General features: G+C 40.4%; 1 long non-coding RNA gene across 1 annotated transcript; it reads left to right on the plus strand.

Annotated features, from left to right (window-relative positions):
* The first annotated feature begins 1,975 nt into the window (after positions 1-1,975).
* Positions 1,976-22,446, plus strand: LOC122099195. The gene is made up of 3 exons (XR_006145865.1): positions 1,976-2,238; positions 12,494-12,499; positions 22,436-22,446. It is a non-coding gene; the product is annotated as an uncharacterized LOC122099195 (long non-coding RNA).
* Positions 22,447-23,091: the final 645 nt, after the last annotated feature.

Genomic DNA, 23,091 nt, shown 5'->3' on the forward strand with positions numbered 1-23,091 from the left:
ACAGCGCCACTTCTGGCTTTTTTCTTTTTGCTTATGTGGTGCTGAGGAATCGAACCCAGGGCCTCAGGCATGCAAGGCAAGCGCTTTACCACTGAGCCACCTTCCCAGCCCCCTTTTTAATCATTTTAACCCTTGTTTATTAACATTTCTTTAAGTTGTAAAGAATTTCCAAAACATTTGCCATAACAATAAATTTCTTATTTATAAGAGACTCTGCCCATGCGCCAGGGTCAGGAGGCTGAGATCTGAGGATCACAGTTCAAAGCCAGCCTAGACAGGAAAATCTATGAGACACTATCTCCAATGAACCACCAGAAAACTGGAAGTAGAGATGTGGCTCAAAATGGTAGAGCACTACCCTTGAACAAAGAAGCTCACAGAGAAGGCCCAAACCCTGAGTTTAAGCCCCATGTCTGACCAAAACAAAAAGGGATCTTGAAATCAAGAGATCTGTTGCATTTATAGCTTCAATACTTGCACCAGTAATATTATACTACCATTTTCTCATGGCTAAGAAAAGATATCCTTTCCACAATAGAAAAACAAAAAAAAAAGGATCCCATTTACAATTTTCTTTTCTTGAAAAGAAATGCCAAAGTACTCATGAATAATTTTACGTGTTTTTCATATAAAACACTATGCTAAATAAATTCCTTATATTGGCTTTTCAACCCTCTAACAAAATCCAAACAAATTTTAAAACAGAAATCTTTTTTTTATTTAAAATTCTATTCTTTTCCAATTTTCCTTAGTAGTATTTAATATAATTTTGAGAAAAAGGAAATTACTTTTAACCTATCAAAATTCCTTACGGAAATTGGACTAGACATATAAATACAGAAAAAATCATACCACATTATAAATTGTTAAAATATAGTCCAAAGGGTAGTAACTTTTTAAATAGTTTTATTGAGATTAAGTGATTACATAAAATTCACAAATTTCACACTATTGTGGAATAGTAATATTTACTTAAAATCATATACACATTCACATTGCAAAATTATCATTGTCATTGTCTATAGAGTTTGTGAATTCTATAAGCTTTGACAAACAATTATTTCTCCCAAATTGGGTTATATGTCCCTTTCTTTCCTTTTGTTTAGTGTAAACTACTCCCTCTTTCCTTCTCATTCCCTCCCTCCCCTTGTTGCCCTTGAGTTGCTTAGCCCATTTTCATCAATGTCAGGTGTAGCTGATGGACCCCTCTCTTGTATATTTTCCCATTTCCCTCTAATTCTCTGTCCTTCTCCTAGCTTCCTTCAGATGTGCACATATATATGCGATATATATATATATATATATATATGTGTGTATATATATATATATATACATATATATATATATATATATATATATATATATGGTCAAGAACATGGAGTCATTTAGAAATGATATGACAAATTAAGTAGAGATCCTTTGTTTCTTGAGTACTGTTTATTTTGTCATATCCTTGCATTTTGGATTTAACATCCACATATCAGGGACCATGTGCCATTTGTCTCTCTGATCTTGGCTTACCGTGTTTGAAATGATTTGCTGTAGTTCTATCCATTTCCCTGTGAATGCCATTATTTGGTCCTTTCTAATAGCTGCATATTTCATTGTATATAGGTACTGCAATTTTTTTGGAGGGGGTCCGGTCATGGGGCCTGAATTCTGGGCCTGGGAACTGTCCCTCATCTCTTCAGCTCAAGGATAACGCTCTACCACTTGAAACACAGTGCCATTTCTGGCTTTTTTCTTTTTGTTTATGTGGTGCTGAACAATTGAACCCAGGGCCTCATGCATGCAAGGCAAGCGCTCTACCACTCTTTAGCTGCTTTCCCATTTAATGATTGGTTAAATTTGGGAGGGGTAGTTTCTTGAGTTCCCTGTATATAATGGATATTAATCCTTTCTCTGGTATATTGCTGGTAAATATTTTTTTCCCAATTAGTTGACTGTCTTTCTAGTTTGGTTGCTATTACTTTATCTGTGCAGAAACTTTTTATTTTAAGGTAGTCCCATTTTTCTAGTCTCTCCAATTTGTTGTGACCCTGGGACACTGTTCAGGAAGTTCCAGCTTGTGCTTGTAAGTTCAAGTGTGTCTCCTACTGTGTTCTGCAGTAGTTTCAGAGATTCAGGTTTGATGTGAAGGTCTTCAGTCCATTTTGTGTTGATGCTAGTGCATGGAGACAGGTTGGGGTCCACTTTTAGTTTTCTGCATGTGGCCACCCAGTTTTCCTAGCACCAATAGTTCTTCCACTGTATGTCTTTGGCTTCTTTGTCAAATATCAGCTGACTATAGGTATGTGATTTTACTTCTGGATCTTCAAATGTATTCCAGTCATCTTCGGGTTTGTATTTGTGCCAATACTAAGCTGTCTTTGTTATTATGGCTCTGTATTTGAGCCTGAAATCTGGTATCGTGATCCGTCCTGTGTTGTTTCTTTTACTTATAATTGATTTGGTTATTCTAGGTCGTTTGTAAAACAGAAGTCTTAAAAAAAAGTCTACCCAAAACGTGAATAGCAAACACATATATGGAAAGTAACGTCAGTGAAAATAAGTCCTTCATTCATAGAAATCTAGATCAGATAACAACAAAACACCAAAATCTTCACAAATACATTAATGATAGAAACCAAACCTAAAATCATCCCTGTGATCTGGTACCCTGTGATACCTTTTCCCCTTTCCCTTTTGTTGTTGTGGTTATTGTTTTGGGTTTTTTTTTTTTTTTTGAAACGTGGTCTTCCTAATCTAACCCAGGATATGAACTTGAAATTATCCTGCTTCAGCCTCATAATTACTAAGACAACACCAGGTTTTCTGCATTTTAAAACTTGATAAAAATTAAATAGTCTTGTACTCAAGAAGTTTAACATTTGACAAACTCAAACACATAAGGCAGAAAAATAATATATGAATCAAGAATCCTGAGCTGGGTGCCAGTGGCTCACATCTGTAATCCTAGCTCCTCAGGAGATGAGATCTGAGAATTGTGGTTCAAAACAAGCCTGCACAGGAAAGTTCGTGAGACCCTTATCTCCAGTTAACCACCAGAATATCAGAGGTGGTGTTGTTGCTCAATGTAGTAGAGTACTAGCCTTGAGGCGAAAAGTTCAGGGACAGCTGTACCCAGATCAATTTCAAGGCCCAAGACAAGAAATAAAAAGTGTGCCTTCCCTATGTATTTCTCACATGACCCATTGAGTGGATACCACTTCTGGTGCTCCTACCAAAAGCAAATGGCAGTGTTCCTCCAGGAAAAAAATCAGACAAACACAAACCATGGTGTGTGTTACAAAAACAACTGGTCTACACTCTATTCCAGATTAAAGAAGGTAGAAGACCTCATAAAATTTTAAGGCAATTAGATAATTTAAAGAATCAGGCAACAGTGCTATATCAATATTAATAATTGTGTCATAATTTTTGGCAAATACATAAAGTATTTAGGGATGAAGGAACACTCACATATCACACTTCCAAATGACAAAAGAGAAAAGTATGTATTTGGAAAAGGAGAGAATGATAAAGCAAATATGTTAACAAGTTGATATTTAGGGAATCCAGATGAAGTGTATAAGAGAATATTTTATATAATTCTTGCAATAATTTTATAAATCAAATTATTTTAAAAGAAAAATGGTCACTCCATTTTCTCATATCCCTGTATGCCTACCATTACATATGTTATTTCACTTCACAGATTTTCATATCAAAAATATCTATCTTTTTCAAGGCTACCATTCTTATTATTAAAAAAAGAAAAGGTAGATGGGTGGTCTTGGGAGATAGGGAAATGATGAAAGGGGTGACAGTGATCAGGATGCATTTTATTCAAAAGCTGACATGTTCAATTTTACTCTTTAAAGTTCTGTACTTTTTAAAAATGATGGCATCAAGGGTTTTTGCCTTTGAACAAAAATTTCATTTTTTCCATAGAATAAAAGTCTGAATAGAGAAAAAACACATAAACATTTTAAAAAAGTAGTTCTGATCTAAGTGGCTTTTCATATATATAAGTGGCCACTACAGAGAAAAGTTGAAATAATCACCAAAAAATAAAAAAAATAAAGTGAGCGATTCCAGAACTTTCTCCAACCTTGTGGCAGATCCACCTGGTTGTGGATTGCTGTTTTATGTGTCCCTTCTAGTTAGTCATCATATGTACACCCCTTCAGATATGCTGTCTGTGCTTTATTTACTTAGTTCTAATTGACTCTAGCAGGGGTGAGGCACACTTGACCCATGGGCCATATAAGACCTGAAAAATCATTTGGTACATGACAGGTTATAAATATCCAAATGGCCTTTGGCAGAAAAAGGCTCCTCACTCCAGCCTTACATAGCTATGTTCTTTGGCTTAGACACTGTTTAGGACAGGGTCCTAAATAAATTTGGTAGTCAGGAAGTCAAAACACTTTGAGAACCTTGACTCCCTGGACACAGATCTATCTTGCTAACAGGAGGCATAAGATAAATAATAGCTACCTTTGTAGAAGGTTCTGCTCTGATTCAGGAGACATGGTAGAATGCACCATCCTTATGCCATACTTCACACCAGCGAACTTTCCAGAGATTGGTATCATACATCATACTATACTTTTCTTCACATGTCTCATGATAGCCTACTTAGCTGATCATAGAATTAAGAATCTGTTTTAATCTAAGAGTCTGAATTCATGATGCTAAATCAAAACCCTAATTATACCCTATTCTAAAATTAGCTCCTTAGTCTAAAACTTCAAAGTAAATTTTTAAAGAATTCAATGCACTCATCTGTTTTGGTGGTGTTTTCCTGTACTCGGGCTGTATGATTGCTACAAAAGCACTTTACTTAAACAACGCCTCCAGTCCCTTTCGATTATTTACTTTTTTATTTTTTTAGGGTGTCAGTATTGGTGCTTACACTCAGGACCTTGAGCTTTTACTTACCATTTTTTGTTCACAGCTGCTTCTCTATTAGGCCACATCTCTAGTCTGGCTAATTGGAAATAAAATATTATGGATTTTATTCCCTGGGCTGACTTCAAACTGTGATCCTCAGATCTTAGCCTTCGGGGTAGCTAGTATTACAGATGTGAGCCACTAACGTCCAGCTATTTCGTTATATTTGTATTTTTGCTTTTGCTTAGGCCAGCCTGGACCCCATATTTATGCTTCCCACATAGTTGACAAGCATGTACCACCACACCCAGCTTTTTTTTACTGTGTAAATACCGTACAGAGGGGTTACAATTACATGGGCAACGTAATGAGTACATTTCTTATCAAGCATTGTTGTCTCCTTCCTTGTTTCCCCTTGCCATCCATTCCCATCTCCCAACTTCCTTCAGGCCAAACTTGTAAAGTTCTTTTGTTGATATAACGACTTATACATCTCGTTGTTGCATTGGATCCAACTGTATCCCTATTTTAATGATTTGTTTTTTCCTTTTCCCTCCACAAATTATACCAACATCAAATACATGAAAGCAGGGGTTATACCGTGAGGGAGGGACATAAAAAGCGACAAAGAAATCATCTTATAAATATGTTAAAAACAATAGCAAGCAAGAAAAAAAACATTGGAATCCTTATCTTGGGGTTCATTTTGCCTAATATCACTTATCTGACATTTTCTGCTTGTCTCAGACATATACTAGTTATTGCACATAAGAGAAACCATGGGACCTATGTTTCTTTGGGCCTGGTTTACTTCACTTAATATAATTTTTTCCAAGTGGTGTCTTGCAAAACAGCTAAGTTAACTGGTGTGAAACACTGCACTGAGTGCTTCTCATAGTTACAAGAAAATTATTTTTTTTTCCTTTACAGTGCTACTAGACATTAATCCTAGGGCATTGTACATTCTGAAGTGTTCTACCAATGCTCTACCAATAAAGTATCTTGAAGCCCACAGTTGATTTATTGTTTATTTATTTTTGTTGGTTATGAGGCTTGAGCTCTGGTCCTGGGTATTTTCCCTCAGCTGCTCAGCACAAGGCTAGAACTCTACCACTTCCTGTTTTCTGGTGGTTAATTGGAGATAAGCGCCTCAAGGACTTTTCTGCCCAGGCTGGCTTTGAACCACAATCCTCAGATCTCAGCCTCCTGAGTAGCTAGGTTTATAGGCTTGAGCCAACAGTGCCCACCTCCACAATTTAGTTTTAATTATACAACTGGTCCTGAATCTTGATATAAGGTAAGCTCTGAAATACATGAATATCTTTCAGGTGTCATCTCAGATAATAATGACTTGTTACATACACTAGCAAAATATTCCTAAGATCTGTAATATGGAAAGTTCACAAAAGCTTTTGGCTATTCTGAAAACTCCTTTGGCTCCCCAACCCTCCAAGTTGTGGACTGTGGTACATACTTTTCATCTGAAAACTTCTCGACTGTAAAGTCTGCCTGCCTCTCGGTCTCAGACAGTCGATATTCCCTGTAGGATTTCCATTCTCTCTATCAAGTATTACCTCTGTTCCGGGGCTGTCATTCCATCCTTGTTCCTCCCCTCTTCTCAGAGTCAAAGCAGAGGGCTAAAACACAACATCCATGACAGCACTGGTAAAATTCTGTAGGTTCCTTAATATTTCATTGTTCTACAAACCAATTGGAAAACTATTGGAAAAGCTTGAGAATTTCGGGAGCGGGGGGGAGGAGTTGCTGATGTTATTTCCTAGAATTTCTTTATTTTTAATAAAACTTTATGACTATTATGACTTCACTTATGTCTTAGAGAGTATAAGGTAAACCGTATAATTATAGGTATCTTTTTCTTTCTGTTTTTTGTTACTGTGTTTTGAAATAAGGTAGTTACATATGTTTGAGACTAGCCTAGAACTCATAACCTTTCTGTATCAAAACTCCTGAGTGTTGAGGCTGGGAAGTTGGCTCAATGGTAGAGCGCTTGCATTGCATGCATGAGGTCTTGGTTTCAATTCCTCAGCACCACATAAACAAAAAGAAAAAATCAGAAATGGCACTGTGGCTCAAGTGGTAGACCACTAGCCTTGAGCTGAAGAGCTGAGGGACAGCACCCAGGCCCAGAGTTCAAGCCCCATGACCGGACCCCCCCCCCAAAAAAAAAAACAAAAAAATAAAAAACTCCTGAGTGTTAAGGTCAAAGGCATGCAGCACACCTAGTTAATTAAAGGTGACTTCTATTAACATATTTTAATAAATTAACTTCATTTCACATTTCAAAAGCAGCTTTATGAAACCATAGTTCTAAACTTCATCCAGAAAAGTAGATACATACCAGTACATTAGATTGTACTTTAAAGTACAATATTAGACTAAAGTTAAAATTGTATTTTAAAACACATTTTCTTGCTCTTTGATGGGATTTATATATTTGCCATTTGTCTCTACTGTGGGCCTCAACTCAGTTTCCAACTCACTCAAGTAGGCATCTTTTTCAGTCCATTTGAGAATCTAGCATTCAGGTGAAACAAGGACAAAGTACTAGCCCTCTCTAGTCTTTTCTTTTCTGATACATTAAAATGTACAATCAAAGCCTATATTTGAAGCAATCTCATAAGTTAGTAAATATGAACGTTGTCATTTCTTATTTGTATTCCAAAATTATCTTATTCACCCTTACATTTGAAAGGTCTCCTCAACTATTACTTATAACTTTTATTATAGTTCTTTTTATTTCCCTTAGGAGTGCTTATTCCACATTGACAGTTCAGATAGAAAATCTTAAAATTTATTTGAATAATGAGTGTATATCTCATTGAATTCCTTTCATGTATCCACATCAAAAATACAGGCATAGATCTGGGCATGTGGTTTAGTTGTTGCCTAGCATGCATGATGCCCTGTACCACACAAACAGAAAAGGACAGAAGTGGTGCTGTGGCTCAAGTGGTAGAACACTAGCCTTGAGCAAAAGCAGGTCAGAGACAGTACCCAGATGCTGAGTTCAAGCCCCAAGACCGGCAAAAAAATAAAAAATAAAAAAAATACAGGATTTTTTTCATGTTTCTTACTAATATTTCCTAACTAAACTTTATAGTCTAACACAAATAAGTACTATCAGATCTTAAAAAAAAATCCTGTTTGTACGTCACAAACATAAAATTACATAATTACTTTTAACATAAAATATTTTTGAATGTCAAATATTGTGCAAGAGATTTAAGTTCATTCTGATATGGCTTTAATATCCTATAATATCTATAAATATTTAAATCTAATTTATATCACTTAATGGTATTTTCATAGAGGATACTTCTACTGCAGAAACAAATCAGATCAACAAAATTAGAAGGGGTGTTTGAAATCAATGGTAGAAGTCACTAAGTTCATTAACAAGTTGAGCCAGGTAGTGGTGACTCACACCTGTAACCCGAGCTATTCAGAAGGTCAAGATCTGAGGATCATGGTTCAAAGACAGCCTAGACGGGAAATCCATGAGGCTCTTATCTCCAATTGACCATCATCAAAACTGAAATTAACATGTGGTTCAAAGTGGTAGAGTGCTAGATTTGAGCAAAAGATCTCAGGGACAAAATTCAGGCCCTGAGTTCAAGCCTCATAACCCCCCCCCCCAAAAAAAAATTAACAAGTTGAACCTGGGCACTGGAGGCTCATTCCTGTAGTCCTAGCTACTTATAAGGATGGGATTTGAGGATCACAGTTCGAAGCCAACCTGGGCATAAAAGTTATGTTACTTCAAGAAAGCCACATGTGGAACTGTGGCTTCAGGTGGTAGAGCACTAGCCGTAAGCAAAAAGGAAAAGCTTAGGGGCCAAGGATTCACGACCTACAACTAGCACCTAAATAAATTAAGTTAATATACTGAAAAATTAAAAGATTTGCTTTGAATTTCCTATTTGCAACCCATAAGTGTTTGTGTTTTACCATTATAGTATTTCCATTCAACTACAGTATTACTTCAGTGCTTATTCTACCTTCTTCCTGCTAACTCATTTTTAAGTATATCAGTTAAACTTGCTTTATAATGAAGTCACTTCCATCATTTCTGTATGTAAATTGAAAAGTGTTAAATAAAATTGGCTACATATTAGGATAATTACTGATATCCTGCAAATCTTACATTCTCCCTCTAAATCTCCAAAGACCAAAGCTAATAGTGACAGATATTTTCCTCCAGAAATCAGTTGTAAGAGGTCAAGACTGCAATTGACTCCACCTTGCTTTTCCATGCTGGAACAGCACGTTGGAGTAGGTAATGCAAACCTTGCATTTCACCAGCCCTTTCCAGTTAAAGGCTAGAATAAGCATTTTGATGACGGATCTACACAAAAGCCTAGAGAAGAAAAAGAATACAGTAAAATTTCCAGCAAGAGTTCCCATAAAATAGGTGCATTTTGGCTCCAAGATTTTCCTAGGCTCTAAAAGCTGAGGAAAGCAAGCTGAATCAGCCTCTGATGGTTCGAAAATATACTGAGCAAAGGGCGAAGGTTTCTGTACAGATTTGGACAATCTAGTACATTAAAACCTCCATTTCCATTGGGCAAGCGTCTGATTTCCACATTCTGGAGGATTAATGTTTCTGGTGTATGTCAAAAGCATGTTCCAAAGTGCTCGACATTTGTCTATGCTAAGCATTCACTCAATCTTCAGACTAAATTTGAAATTTTTGAGTATAGAAAAGCACAGAACTTCATAACAGGGCTAACAGGAATTTTTGTAGATCACTAACACTCATTACAGATAAATTTAGTACAGTAACTACATAAATGGAAATTAATGAGGTGCTTGCTGCTATTATGCACTTGAAAAAGAAATACAATGATATTCTAACTATAACATTGACTCAAAATTTTTAAATATAGATCTCAAAAGCCAGATTGCCTAGACTTTAAATGGATAAACTGGTAAGTGCACTAGATTAAAATGTCAAGCAGGAAGTAGACTGCATCCCTGTTTTATATCACGTAATTTTTGAAAAAAGAAACAGCACTGTGCATTTATGTAATTAAATTTGTTCATATAAATTCACAGTGCTGACAACATAAAAATAAAGAGTCTTCAGTCAATGTCATACATGTTTAAAATTTCCAACACAGGGTATGACTGTAGTTCATTAGTAAAGTCCTCTGGCCTGGCTTGCTTGAGGCCCCAAGTTTGATACTCAATACTATAAGAAAAAATGACAAAATATATTTTTAGATTAAAAAGTGAAAATTCAGCTTATTAACAGGATTAGCTTCAGTGTCACACTCTTATAAAGGACACAGCATTTGCATTTGTATAAAAAAATGAAGCTAGACATGAAGTCATGATGGCACACACTTCTAATCTCAGCTGTGTAGGAAGCATAGGGAGATGGCTATGTCTGAATAATAATGAGGCCATCAGTTCAAACTATTACAGCCAAAAAGACATAGATAAGTAAATAAATTGAGAAGCATTGCCTCGTTTAAATTTGTATTTATCTAATTTGAGAAAAAGTAAGGTAAAATGTTCATTATCTCATTTGTGAGTTGTGATTTGCACAAGTCAAGGTGCCAGTACTTAAAATTTTCCGTCAGGGCTGGAACTCACACTTTGCGTGTGTGTCTGCACACATGCACATGTTTGTGTGCACACATGTGCATGCTCAGGCCTGAGCACTGTCCCTCAAGACTTCTGGCTCATGGCTGGCACTCCACCACTAAACCACAGCCCCACCATGGTTAACTGGAGGTAAGAGTCTCCTGGACTTTCCTGTCAGGCTGGCTTTGATCCTCAGTTTCATCTCAGCCTCCAGAGGACCTCAGAAAAGAGAAATGAGACTCTGATGCCCAGAAGCAGTGCACAAGTATTGACCAAGCCAGGAATAGGCCAATAAGCTCTGCTAATGATGACAACTACACATTTAACATCAATACTCATAACAGTGACAACTACAAACCCAACCTCAATACTCAGAACAGTAAGAACTACACACCTAACCTCAATACACAGTAACAACTACACACTTAACCTCAATACTCAGAACAGTAAGAAGAGTGACAACTATACACCTTACCTCAACACTCAGAACAGTCAGAAGAGGGACAACTGCACACCTAACCTCACTACTATGAACAGTGACAACTACACCCCTAACCTCAACACTCAGAACAGTGAGAACAGTGACAACTGCACACCTCACTCAATACCCAGAACAGTGACAAATACACACTTAACCAAAACACTCAGAATATTGACAACTGCACACCTAACCTCAACACTCAGAACAGTGGCAACTACACACCTAACTTCAATAATCAGAACAGTGATGTCTGCACACCTAATCTCAATACTTGAAACAGTGATAGCTACACAGCTATCCTCAATTCTCAGCACAGTGACAATTGCACAACTAAACTAACTTCAGTACTCACAACAGTGACAACTACAAACCTAACCTCAGTACTCAGAACACTGACAAACACACACCTAACCACAGTACTCAGAACAGTGACAACCACACACCTGACCTTAGTACTCAGAACACTGACAACCACACATCAACTGTAATGCTAAGAAGAGTGACAACTACACACCTAAACTCAGTACTCAGAACAGTGACAGCTACCACATAACCTCAGTACTCAGAACAGTGACAATGGAACACCTACCTCAGCATTCAGTACCGTGAAAAATGCACACTTAACCTCAATACTCAGAACAGTGAAACCACACACCTAACCATAACACTCAGAACAGTAACAACCACACACTTAACCTCAACAATGAGAATACTGACAACTACACACATAACCTGAACACTCAGAAGAGTGACAAGTACACACCTAACCTCAAAACTAGGAACAGTGACAACTACATACCTAGCCTCAACACTCAGAACAATGACATCAACCCTAACTACAACACTCAGAACAGTAACAACTGCATACCACACCTCAATACTCAAAAAAGTGACAATTGCATATCTAATCTCAGTCATCAGAACAGTGACAACTATACACCTAACCTCAACATTCCAAACAGTCTGAACAGTGAATATTGCACACCTTACCTCAGTACTCAGGACAGTGACAACTACACACTTAACCTCAATACTCACACCAGCGACAACTAAACCTAAAACCTCAGTACTCAAAACAGTGACAACTGGACACCTCACCTCAACACTTAGAACTTTGACAACCGTACACCTAGCCTTGACAACCACACAACTAACTTCAACACTCAGAACAGTGACAACTACACATCTAACCTCAGTAATCAGAATAGTGACAACCACACACCTAATCTCAACATTCAGAACAGTCTGAACAGTGAATACTGCACACCTTACATCAATACTCAAAAAAGTGACAACTACACATTTAACCTCAGTACTCAGAACAGTGACAACCACATACCTAACCTAACAGTTACAACTGCACACCTAACATCAACACTCAGCATAGTGACAAATACACAGCTAATGTCAACACTCATAAACATGAAAACTACACATCAAACCTCATGACAAATTCACACCTCACTCAGCACTCAGGGAATAAGTTGGATGCAGGTGCAGGCGCCTTAGGCCAGGGCGGGTCAGCTGGAAGTGCTTTCTGAGGCGCCTTTCCCCTTCTTGCACCAGGTCATGGTCTGATGAGGCAGGAGACATATAGAAGCTTGGGGTTGACAGGGTTAGGAATGCTGTCTTAGAGCAATCAGGGGTGATTCAGGGCTGCATGTGCTGCCAGGCCAGCTCCAGCTGGAGAACTGCAGCCATGCCCTCGTCTTCCTCCTCCCCCCCCCCCAACCGGCCCCTGCACCCTCCGGTATCCCCATGCTCTGCCACCTGCATTTCTCCCTTTCCAGAACGCCCCCTTCCCTTTATGCCAATCTTCTTCAGCACCATACACAGGCCGGGCTGGTGGTGGCAGCAGTGCGAGCCTGCTCAGGACTTGGGCACAGGTCCAGGACCCCCCAACTTTGCTCAACTTCGGAGCCACCCGGGGCACCACCTTTGTGGCCATGAATGCTCTCAGCCTGTACAATGCCTCCAGAGTGCTCACTATGCTGTGCATAGTGCCTCAGGCTCTTCTAGTGGATGAGGGCTGCTGGCCAGGTGGCCCTGTGCCCCACGCCCCTCCTCTCCTACCTGCATACCCAGCCAGGGCTCTCTGGCCATGGCACATCGGGCGCAGGGAAGCTATTAAGCTCCTTCTGGGATTCCCTGCGGCCGCCGCCCATGCCCGGTCTGGGGACCGAGGTTCTGGCCTGGCTCTGGGCGCAGTGCTTAGCCTTGCTTGGCCATGCTGGACGCCTGGGGCCACTGCCACCTCTTCCTGCATGCGGAGCTGCACCTGCTGCTGGCACCAGCGATTGGTACAGGAGATCGAACAGGTTCGACTCTTTGTCCAGCAGCTGGTGGAAATGGTTGGCCACACCCCGCCAAAGCTCTCCTGCATTGAGGTGCTGGTGACGACCACAGGGGACCCCAGTGCCCCCTTATCCCGCCGCGGCCACTGTGGGCTAGTCCAAGCAAGCAAGGCTCAGGGCAGCCTGTGGTGAGGACCTCAGGCTGCCTGCCTCTGCCCTCCCTTCCAGAATCATTCTAGTCCCTCCCACTCCCCGCCCCTGCACTGCCGCTACCACTGCCCGCCCAACTACCATGAGACAGCCAATCAGCACACAGGGACAAGCTCCTTCCCCAGCCTGTGCGCTAGAAAGCCCAATCACAGTCCAGGCGGCTGTTACATAATGCCACCTCCGTGCCCACCCCCTTGTTCAGGAGAAGTGGGCCAGGGGCAAAGCCACCACAGATGGGTGCAGGTGACCCAGGCTGCAGATCCATTGTCTGCAGCCATCCTGTAACCCCTTGGAGCTTGGGGCACATTCCCTGCCCGCAACACTTTTGTGAAGGTTATGCATTCACTTAGCCATTCAACAGACCTGTACTTGGTATTTAGTGTGTGGTTGAGGAGGCACCTGTGCTTCTTGTTATGGACCTTAGGTCTTATTCTGCACACTGAGAAAAAAGACTGAGTCCTCTTCTAACTCCCAGTGCAAGGAAGACATGACTCCTAGTGCAAGGAAATGGCCTTGAGGACATGACACCAAGTGCTTCCCATTGGACTTCTGGAGTCAGACCACTTCCCCAATTATTCCTATTTTCCTTCCAGCAAGGTTAGCATACAAGTTCTTAGGGCTTGTCCTATGAGCATTGCATCTTAATTTTCCAATCACAAAGTACCATAATAACTGTAAGTAAATCAATCCTATTTGCTTTAGGACTAAGAACAGCTTTAGGATGGCTGAAATGGAGATAAGTTTTCTGTTGCTGATATTATCTGGTCACTTGTTTCTGAATTTAATGTAGACCTTATAATAGGTCTCACATATTTTACTGATCATTTGTCTGCTTGGAAGTTGCAATCCTAAATACATTCACAAAATACAATCACACTGCATTAGCATGAGTTATTTAAAACACCGTGTTTGAGTGGTCAATTATGCAAACATCAAATAACTCAAGATGTGAAAATGATCTGTAGTAATTATAAGTAAATACACACATTCCCATAATGTAAAAAATATATATGTAATATCACATATATCCCAGTGGTTATTACCACCAATGGATACACAGTGAAGCTCTACTGTACACAAAATGTATAATGCTTTGGGTTTCAAGAATTTCATTAAATATAATGTAAAATTGCCAAATACCAGTGACACATGCCTATAGTCATAGTTATTCAGGAGGCTGAATTGCAGTTCAAAGCCAGCTCATGGCAGAAACTCTATGAGACTTTCATTTCCAATGAAACACCAAACAGGCCCCAAGGAGAGCCATGGCTCAAGTCTTAAGCTGAAAAGTTTAGGGATAGTGCCCAGGCTCTACATTCAAGCATGGGTGCCACAACCTTCAGATAGACTTAGAATTTAATTCAATTGAGACTTCAACTCTCAGTAGTTACTCCTTTCAATTACATCTTGGTGAGACAAGGAAGAGCAGCTTCAGTGCCTTGAAAGTCACCTTTCATTCTGTAATTATTTATTGTCTGGATGAATGAATTTCTTGTTGTGTGTCTTTGTTCAAGGCAAATATTTTTTAATGTGTTAAAATTATATAAAGGGCTAGGTTGGCTAGTTACTCAGGAGGCTGAGATATGAAGTTGAAGGTTCAAACCTAGTCCAAGCAGGAATGGCCATGAGATTCTTATCTCTGATTAACCACAAAAAGCCAAAAGTGGAGTTGTGGCAAAAGTGGTAGAGCACTAGTCTTGAGCACAAAAGCCCAGGGACAGCATCCAGGTCCTGAGTTCAAGCTTCAGGAGAGGCAAAAAAATTCAACAAGGTACATCACAAAATCACGTGGATGTGACACTGTTTATTTTTACGGTAATTGCAGCTTAACCTTGTACTGTGCCTACTAAATGCCAGTCATTGGATACTTGTGATCTGCTTGTGAAATCCATGTATCTCCTTAATGACATGGATGCCTTCATATCCCCATGTTCTGTGGCATGAGTGTTCTAAGAGGAAGAGCTAAGTCCTTCAGTCCAGAGAGACTGTTCTGAGTCTGTGGTGTTTTAGTGATAAACACTGAGCTAAAATTTGGTGTTTCAGTAGGGCAATCTGTTCTTTTTTTTATTGTGAAAATACTGTACAGAGGGGTTACAATTACGTGGGCAAGATAGTGAGTACATTTCTTATCAAGCATTGTAGCCTCCTCCTTTGTTTACCCTTCCCATCCCTTCCAATCCTCTGTCCCCCCCCCCCAAGTTGTAAAGTTCGTTTTCAACATGACAACTTGTACTTCTCATTGTTGCAACAGGTCCACCTGTATCCTTATTTAAATGACTTGTATTTCCCCTTCCCCTCCACAAATTATACCGACATCAAATACAGTGAAAGCAGGGGTTATACTGTGGGGGAGGAACATACAAAGCAACAAAGAAATAATCATATAATTGCATTAGAAACAAATGCATGAAAGGAAAAATACATTTAAAATACATATCTTAGGGTTCATTTTCCTAACATCACCTTATCTGACCTTTTCTGCTTAACTCATACATATACTAGATATTGCAAATAAGGGAAGACCTGTCTACAGTAATAGTGGGAACCAGTGCTCAAGCCTGTAATCCTAGCTATTTAGGAGGCTGAGATCTGAGGATTGCTGTTTGAAGCCAGCTAATGCAGACAGGTCCATGAAACTCTTATCTCTAATTAACCATCAAAAAGCCAGAAAGAGAAGTATGGTTCAAGTGGTAGAACACCACCTTGAACAAAAAAAAAAAAAACTGAAGCCACACAACCAACCAAAAAATAAAAATAGAAATGAATGAAGAGCAGGAGGAGGAAGAAAAAGGCCTATGTGTATACGTTTATCTGTTTGGGGAAACAGAAGGGGAATAACAAAATGTTGAAAGAAGGACAGAGGATGACTCAGTGCAACAAAGATACTTTACAACTTTGGAGAGGGAGGAGTAGTGGGGGAGGGAAGGGATAGTGGGAGAAAAACCAAGGAATGGGTAACAATGTTCAACAAGAAATGTTCTCATTACCTTACTTATGTAACTGTAATCCCTCTGTACAGCACTTTTACAATAAAATGAAAATTAAAAATTAAAAAATAATTTAAAAAAGGAACAAATAATATTGCTATCTGGAGGCACTGGTTTTCAGAAACACCTGTAAAGCAAACTTCTGTATAGATCCATAATTCTATCAGTAATCCAAATTATATAAAGGAGCTAGTGGGGACAGACAAGATACTTAGATCCTCCAAAATACTGTTTTGTTATCTTAAAATTATACCATGTCCATGATAAGGTTGGGTTGTCTATGATACTGGAATTTGGCTTCCATTCTACTTCTATTTCAAATTTGTGTTCAGAAGTAAGCAAATAACTTCCTCCTCCAAGGATGATTTGTTGACCAGCAGAATTTCAGGCCTACCTTAGAGCTGCTAAATATGAATTTATACTCTATAATATCCCTAGGAAATTCCTGTGCTCTGTAAAACTTGAGAAGTTTTGAGCTAGAATAAAAAAACCACAAAGTCAGCATTTGGATGTCAGTTCCTTCTTTTGGAAGCCCAATCATCATGTATGGCTGAGATATTTGCATTGGTAATTTTTGTGTAGTTATATCCAAATACTTCACAGGAACAAAGGAAAGAATTGTCTGTTTTGTTTAGAGATGTTAGTTCATCATGGTTGAGGGTGGGGTAGAGTAGAGCAGCCCACATCACGAAGGACAGGAAGCAGAGAAAGGATAAGGAACTGGAGACCCTGTAAATTCTTTAAAGACCACCACTCCCCCGTAACCTACTTCCTCCAGCCTGCCCTCCCAAAGTTTCCATAGTCTCACAAAATAGTGGCACTAGTTGTGCAATATGCCTTGAATATATTATCTTGTGGGGGACACTTCGTATTAAGGATATAACATTCTGCCCCTAGGCCCTGCAGGCTCATGTTCTTCTCACAAGGCAAAATCTTCAAGACTCTCCAAAGTCTTAACAGTTCCAACAATGGTCAAGAGTCTAAACGTAAAGCCTTTTATGGGACTCAGGGAACTTTAGACTCTTGTATAAAAAAAAGTAAAATATATACTTCTACTGGGCTCGTGCGCACATCTGTAATCCCCGCTATTCAGGATGGTGAGATCTGATTCTGCTTGTGGTTTAAAGGTAGCTGGCCCTGAGTTTAAGCCCCAGGATCATTTTACACACACACACACACACACACACACACACACACACACACACACACACACAGAAGAATTTTTTTGGGGGGGGGGGGGTTGGGCAATGGTGGATCTGAAGTGAAGCAACCAGGCTCCATAAGATAAGGAGCTCATGTCTTCTCTAAGATGCAAATCTCTTTTAACTTTTGTTGTTGTTGTTCTTGCCAGTACAGGGCCTTGAATTCAGGGTCTTGTCCCTTAGTTTTTACATTCAAGGCTAGCCCTCTACCACTTGAGCTACAACTCCATTCCTAGCTTTTGGGTAGTTAATTGGAGATAAGAATATTACAGATTTGCTTGCCTGACTGGCTTTGAACCACAATCAGACCTCAGCCTCCCAAGTGACTATAATTATGGACATGAGCCACCATCACCTGGAACACATGTGGATCTTATATCTAAAACTAACATATAAAAGTACATACATGTCTTAACAGACTAAAGTATGGTATAAGCTGGCATGATATGTATCTAAAGCATATATATATATATATATATATATATATATATATATACATTCCATATCAAACTGACTAAAATATGGTATAAGCTGGAGTGAGATTCCATGATATAACCCCATCAAAAAGATAATAGTTTAACAAAAATGAATATCAGGAAACTGAAATGTGTCTTAACTACTAGAACAGGTGGATGCTAATGGGAAGGGAAGTGAATAGAGAGAATGGTGGGAGAATGTACATATCAGTCTCAATATATGTATGTGAAAATGGAACTTAGAAACTGAATGAGATAGGTGGGTTTGTGATAGGTGGAGAGAGAAAAACTGATGGAGGGAGAATGATTGTACAAGATGGGCTGTGCAGATAAATGGACACGTTAATTCAAAACTCTTCTGTAAAACTATTTGAAGGTGACAATAACAATAATTGGGCAAAATGTGTCTGACAGCTAACAAAAGACACTGTGGATATCATGAGAAGTACAGGGAGAAGATGCCCAACTCTAGTGATTAGGGAAATGTGGATCAAAATCGACTTCAAATTTATTAAAATGACAAAAATGAAGAGGTCTGATCGTGCTAGATTCTAAGAGGTGATGTGCTTAGAGTGTCCCAGAGGTTTATAGAGCAGAGGCTTGGTCCCCAAATGGCAGTGCGGGGAGATGGTAGGCACCTCTAGCTCCCAAGTGCATGCCAACAGTAGAAGGCAGGGACAGATACACCTATGTTCATACAACATTGTTCACTATAGTCAAAGAAGCTGGAAGCACCCTAAGAACCCCTTTGCAGGTGACTGTATACAGAGAACACCACATGCACGTGGATTGGAGTATTTACACACCTTGGGCTGTACACGGAGAATATGACATGTGGACACAGTGGAATATTGACTCACATTGGGCTGCACACGGAGAACATGATGTGTGCACACAATGGAGTACTGACACACTGTGAACTATACATGGAGAAGACAGCATGCGCACACAGTGGAGTATTTAGACACAGTGGACTGTACATGGAGAACACCTGTGCCCACAATAGAGTACTTACATACTGTGAACTGTACACAGAGAACACAGCCTGTACATGCAGTGGAATATTTACACATAGTAGGCTGTACAGAAAGGACATGGCATGTGCACACCGGGGAGTACTGACACCCAGGGGACTGTAAACAGAGAATACAGCATGTGTACACAGTATAGAATTTACACACAGTGGACTGTACCCACAGAACATGGCATGTGCATGCAGTGGAGTACTGGTCCTGGGAAGGAAGGTAAAATGCTGACTGATGGGCCTAGCCTGGCCTTTCCTGAGACCGCTGGCCCTGCACCCCTCTTCCTGGACTTCTAGGAAACACTGTCCCCTGATCCCGAGACCACAGCCAGGCCCTTGGCCCCTCAGCTCAGCTGCCTGGGGACACCTGTTGGCCCTGGTAACTCATCTCTAAGTGCCTGCAGATCCCACCCACCAGCCCTGGGCCACTCACCCTGGGTGGCACAAGACCCTATTTGGACACCAGCCCCTCTGCCCAGGTAGCCTTGAGACCATGTCTGGACCTTGGCCCCTGACCTCGCTAACACCAGGGCTGGCAGACCTTTGGCCCCTCACCCCGGGGTTTTCCCAGCCTCAGCCAGTTGGATTTTGGGCCTTCACCCAGAAAATGTCTGGCCTTCAGCTCCTAGACCTAGTCTGCCCAGACACCCTGCCATTTGCATTCCCCCCATTAGAGGCTCAGCATGTTCTGAGCTGTGCACTCCATATTGAAGGGGCTCCCTTGGAGCTCAGGGTGGCCCACTGGAAGGTTCACTCCAATAAGTAGACTCATGAGGGTACTGGTGTGGCCAGGCTATGGGTGGCAGGCTTCCTGGCCATGTGTAGATGTTTCTCTGAAAGACATTTTATTTTTTGATAAATGAGATAGTGTCTCAATCAAGTGCAGGACATCCTTCAACTCACTTCCTCCTGAGGGCACCACCACACTGGGCTCATTTCTTTGCCATGTTATAGGAGCAGTGTGCTTAACTCCCAGTGTGCTGCTGAGGAAATGCGTTGGGCAGTTGGCAGTGGGCAGGAGCAGCCACAAGGGCTGTGAGTTGATGAAGTGGGTATGCAGCCTGCCCTGGCACCATGTTGCTAGACTGGAGGGATTGGGTGCCCCGAAGTTGAACATGCCCAGTGTTTTGTTCTGGTGGGCTAGCCCGGGCAGGTGTCAACATTGTGTAGGAAAGCACTAATGAAAATGTGGTTCTCATCCAGTCTTGACAACTGAATGGATTTATGATTAGAAGGGGGCTGACAGAGTTCAGTTGTCTCTGGCCACATACATGTATTCATGTGTCCATTCTCTCTTCGCACCCCATTTTTAGTTTGTGCTGTGTATGGGGGAACTGATGCTAAAGCTCTTGTTAAATGGGGAATTAAGAGGTTAAAAAAAACACTCTTCTCTTCCTGGGTACCTTAGGCAGGACTTTGGACAAGCTATTCTCCTGCCTCTTGACAGGAGAGTGCTTGGATTATGGGGTGCCTGGTTCATTTATTTTAATTTCGGGAGGAGTATTGGGGTTTGAACCCAGGGCATTGTTCTTGGTATACAGGCACTTCAACCTCTGAGCCACACTTCTCACCTTGGCTCCTTTGCTTTATTCTTCTGATATGCTCTCACTCCCTCCTTCCTTCTACCTATGTCTCCCAAGGAGCTGAAATTACAGGAATGAGTTTTCATACGCAAAGAAGTCGAATTTTTTAAATCTTAAGAATATCTTGGTGAGAGAAGATTTTAGGACAAGATTCTTTGTATTTTACACTATGCTTGCTGATTAGCCTACCTTCTTTTACCTTCTGATTGTTTTTCATTAATTTATGAGTTAGCAGGAAGGAATAACCAGATCCTACAGTGGCTGCAAGATCTTATACATCTGACCTGATCTCTGTTCTTTCTTCTCTATTTCTACCTCTGTTTAACCTGCTTTGATCTTGAATTATGCTCCAGATTGGCTTTTTCCACTTCTGTTAACACAGAGCTATAAATTAGGTATACAAGTTTGCCTTTGACTTCAACAGTAATAAAAAAATCATTTTTTTTGCAAAGATTACTTGTGTCAATCTTTCTTTGGTGTGTTCATTTTTAGGATGTCATACCATTTAAGTGTTAATACTGATCAGTGTTTCAACAGCAGGGATCCCTTTGCTTTGATCGTTTTTCTAATTCTCTATCTTGGATTTGGAACATTTCAATGTTCATATTGTTGACTCTTAAAGTATACCCTGTGTTCTAGAATTTCCTTAATCTTCATCTGAGGTTTAGTTTTGTGAGGCTTGTTGATCGTGGATGTGTAGCTCTAAGTTAGAAGAAGTGGTGGACTGGATGTTCAGGTTTAACCACTGCCCTTGTCCTGCCTTTGCATGCCTTGTTTCTGACTCCCAGAGAACATACGTTTGGTGGTTGTTCCTGTGAGGGTTGTGCCACTGGGTTGCTGACCACCTCTTCTTGTGGCCCGTTCTGTGCTTCGATGGGGGCCAGTTCTCACATGGACTTGGTGGCATGCTTATATGCCTCATTTCCCTTTGGAAACAGACAGTTCTGGCTCAAATAATTGTGGGGATTGTGCCTGTGGGCTCAGAGGGGGTTTAGGGGAAGAGGTTATGCAAAACTCTGCTGTCTGCAACAGTTAATGGAGTGTGGGAGGTTGGCTCTGACCTTACGTTGCCTTCCAGAAGGATGTTGGCCATGGAAGACTTGGGGAGAAACACTACCATCTTTTCCAGCATGAGGACTTTGAACTTCATTTCTTAGAGAGTGGAAGGACTTTTCCACTTCTGTTCCAAGTTCTCTACAGATGCAGTAGCAGCAGAGCAGGCAGGTAAAAAGTGTGTCCCTGTGAGGTTTCTGGGTAGACACCTGGGCACAAAGAGGCCTGGTCAAGACCTGAATAGCTCAGGTAAGCAGCCCTGAGGGATATGCTGGTAAGGGTGATGTCTAGGGAGACACTTGGGCTGATGTAGGGCTTGTTCCCATCCTATGTCATTGAGGCAGCTATTTGTCCTCCAGATCTCATCCTGGTATGCAGACATATTTGGGGTGATTATAGGAGGCCGTAAAACTATTGTTACAAAGGCTTACTCACCCTGGTGAGTGCTCTTTTCCTCATGAGTGCTTTTTTCCTGGTGAGCAAGTGTTCTCCTCTTGGTGCGGATCCTCTCCTAATGAGTGCTCTCCTCCTGGATGAGTGCTCACCATTGTCCTCCCTCTCATGGACTCGTGGATGCTGATGACGTTCTTGGAGAGCCTGGGAGGAGGAGCATCAGTGTGTCTTCCTCTTATACGAGGAGGCTATGTTGTATGCATAGGTCTCCATCAGCACTGTGAATGATCCTGTGCAGATTATAATGTGGTGGTGGGATGTCCTGTACTGGTCTATTTGGGGTTCTAAAAGCCTCTTGTATCTGAATAAGCCTATATATTTGCATGTTTGCGAAGTTCTCTGCTAGGATCCTGTTAAACAAATTTCCTAGACCATTAACTTTTGTCTCTAGTTGCTCCTCTACACTCATTATCCTCAGATTAGGCCTTCTGATGGTGTCTTCCAAATGTTGAATAGATCTATCATATTTTTTGGATTTGTCTTGGATAGTTTTATGTTCTTTCTCTGTACTCAATATTCTTCAATACCCAACATTTGATCTTATGCATGGTCTAACCTATTGTCAAGACTTTTTACTTTCTTTTTTATTTCTTTTCCTTCTACATGGTCGGCTTTGATGGCTTCCAATTCTTTGTTGGAAATTTGTTTTAGATCTTGAGTGAACGTCTTTATTTCCTTAATTTGGTGTTCAGTGTTTATTCTCAAATCACTTAGTTGATTGGTTATGGTTTCCTTGGACTCCCATTCCTTCTGTTGGGCTCCATTCAGCATTCCCTTTGTGGTGTCCCTGAATTCTTTCAATTGTCTGTTTATGGATTCCATGAATGTCTCTATTCATCT

The sequence above is a fragment of the Dipodomys spectabilis genome, unplaced genomic scaffold, assembly GCF_019054845.1.
Source record: "Dipodomys spectabilis isolate Male_0828 unplaced genomic scaffold, ASM1905484v1 ptg000505l, whole genome shotgun sequence".
In the NCBI taxonomy this organism is placed as follows: Eukaryota; Metazoa; Chordata; class Mammalia; order Rodentia; family Heteromyidae; genus Dipodomys; species Dipodomys spectabilis.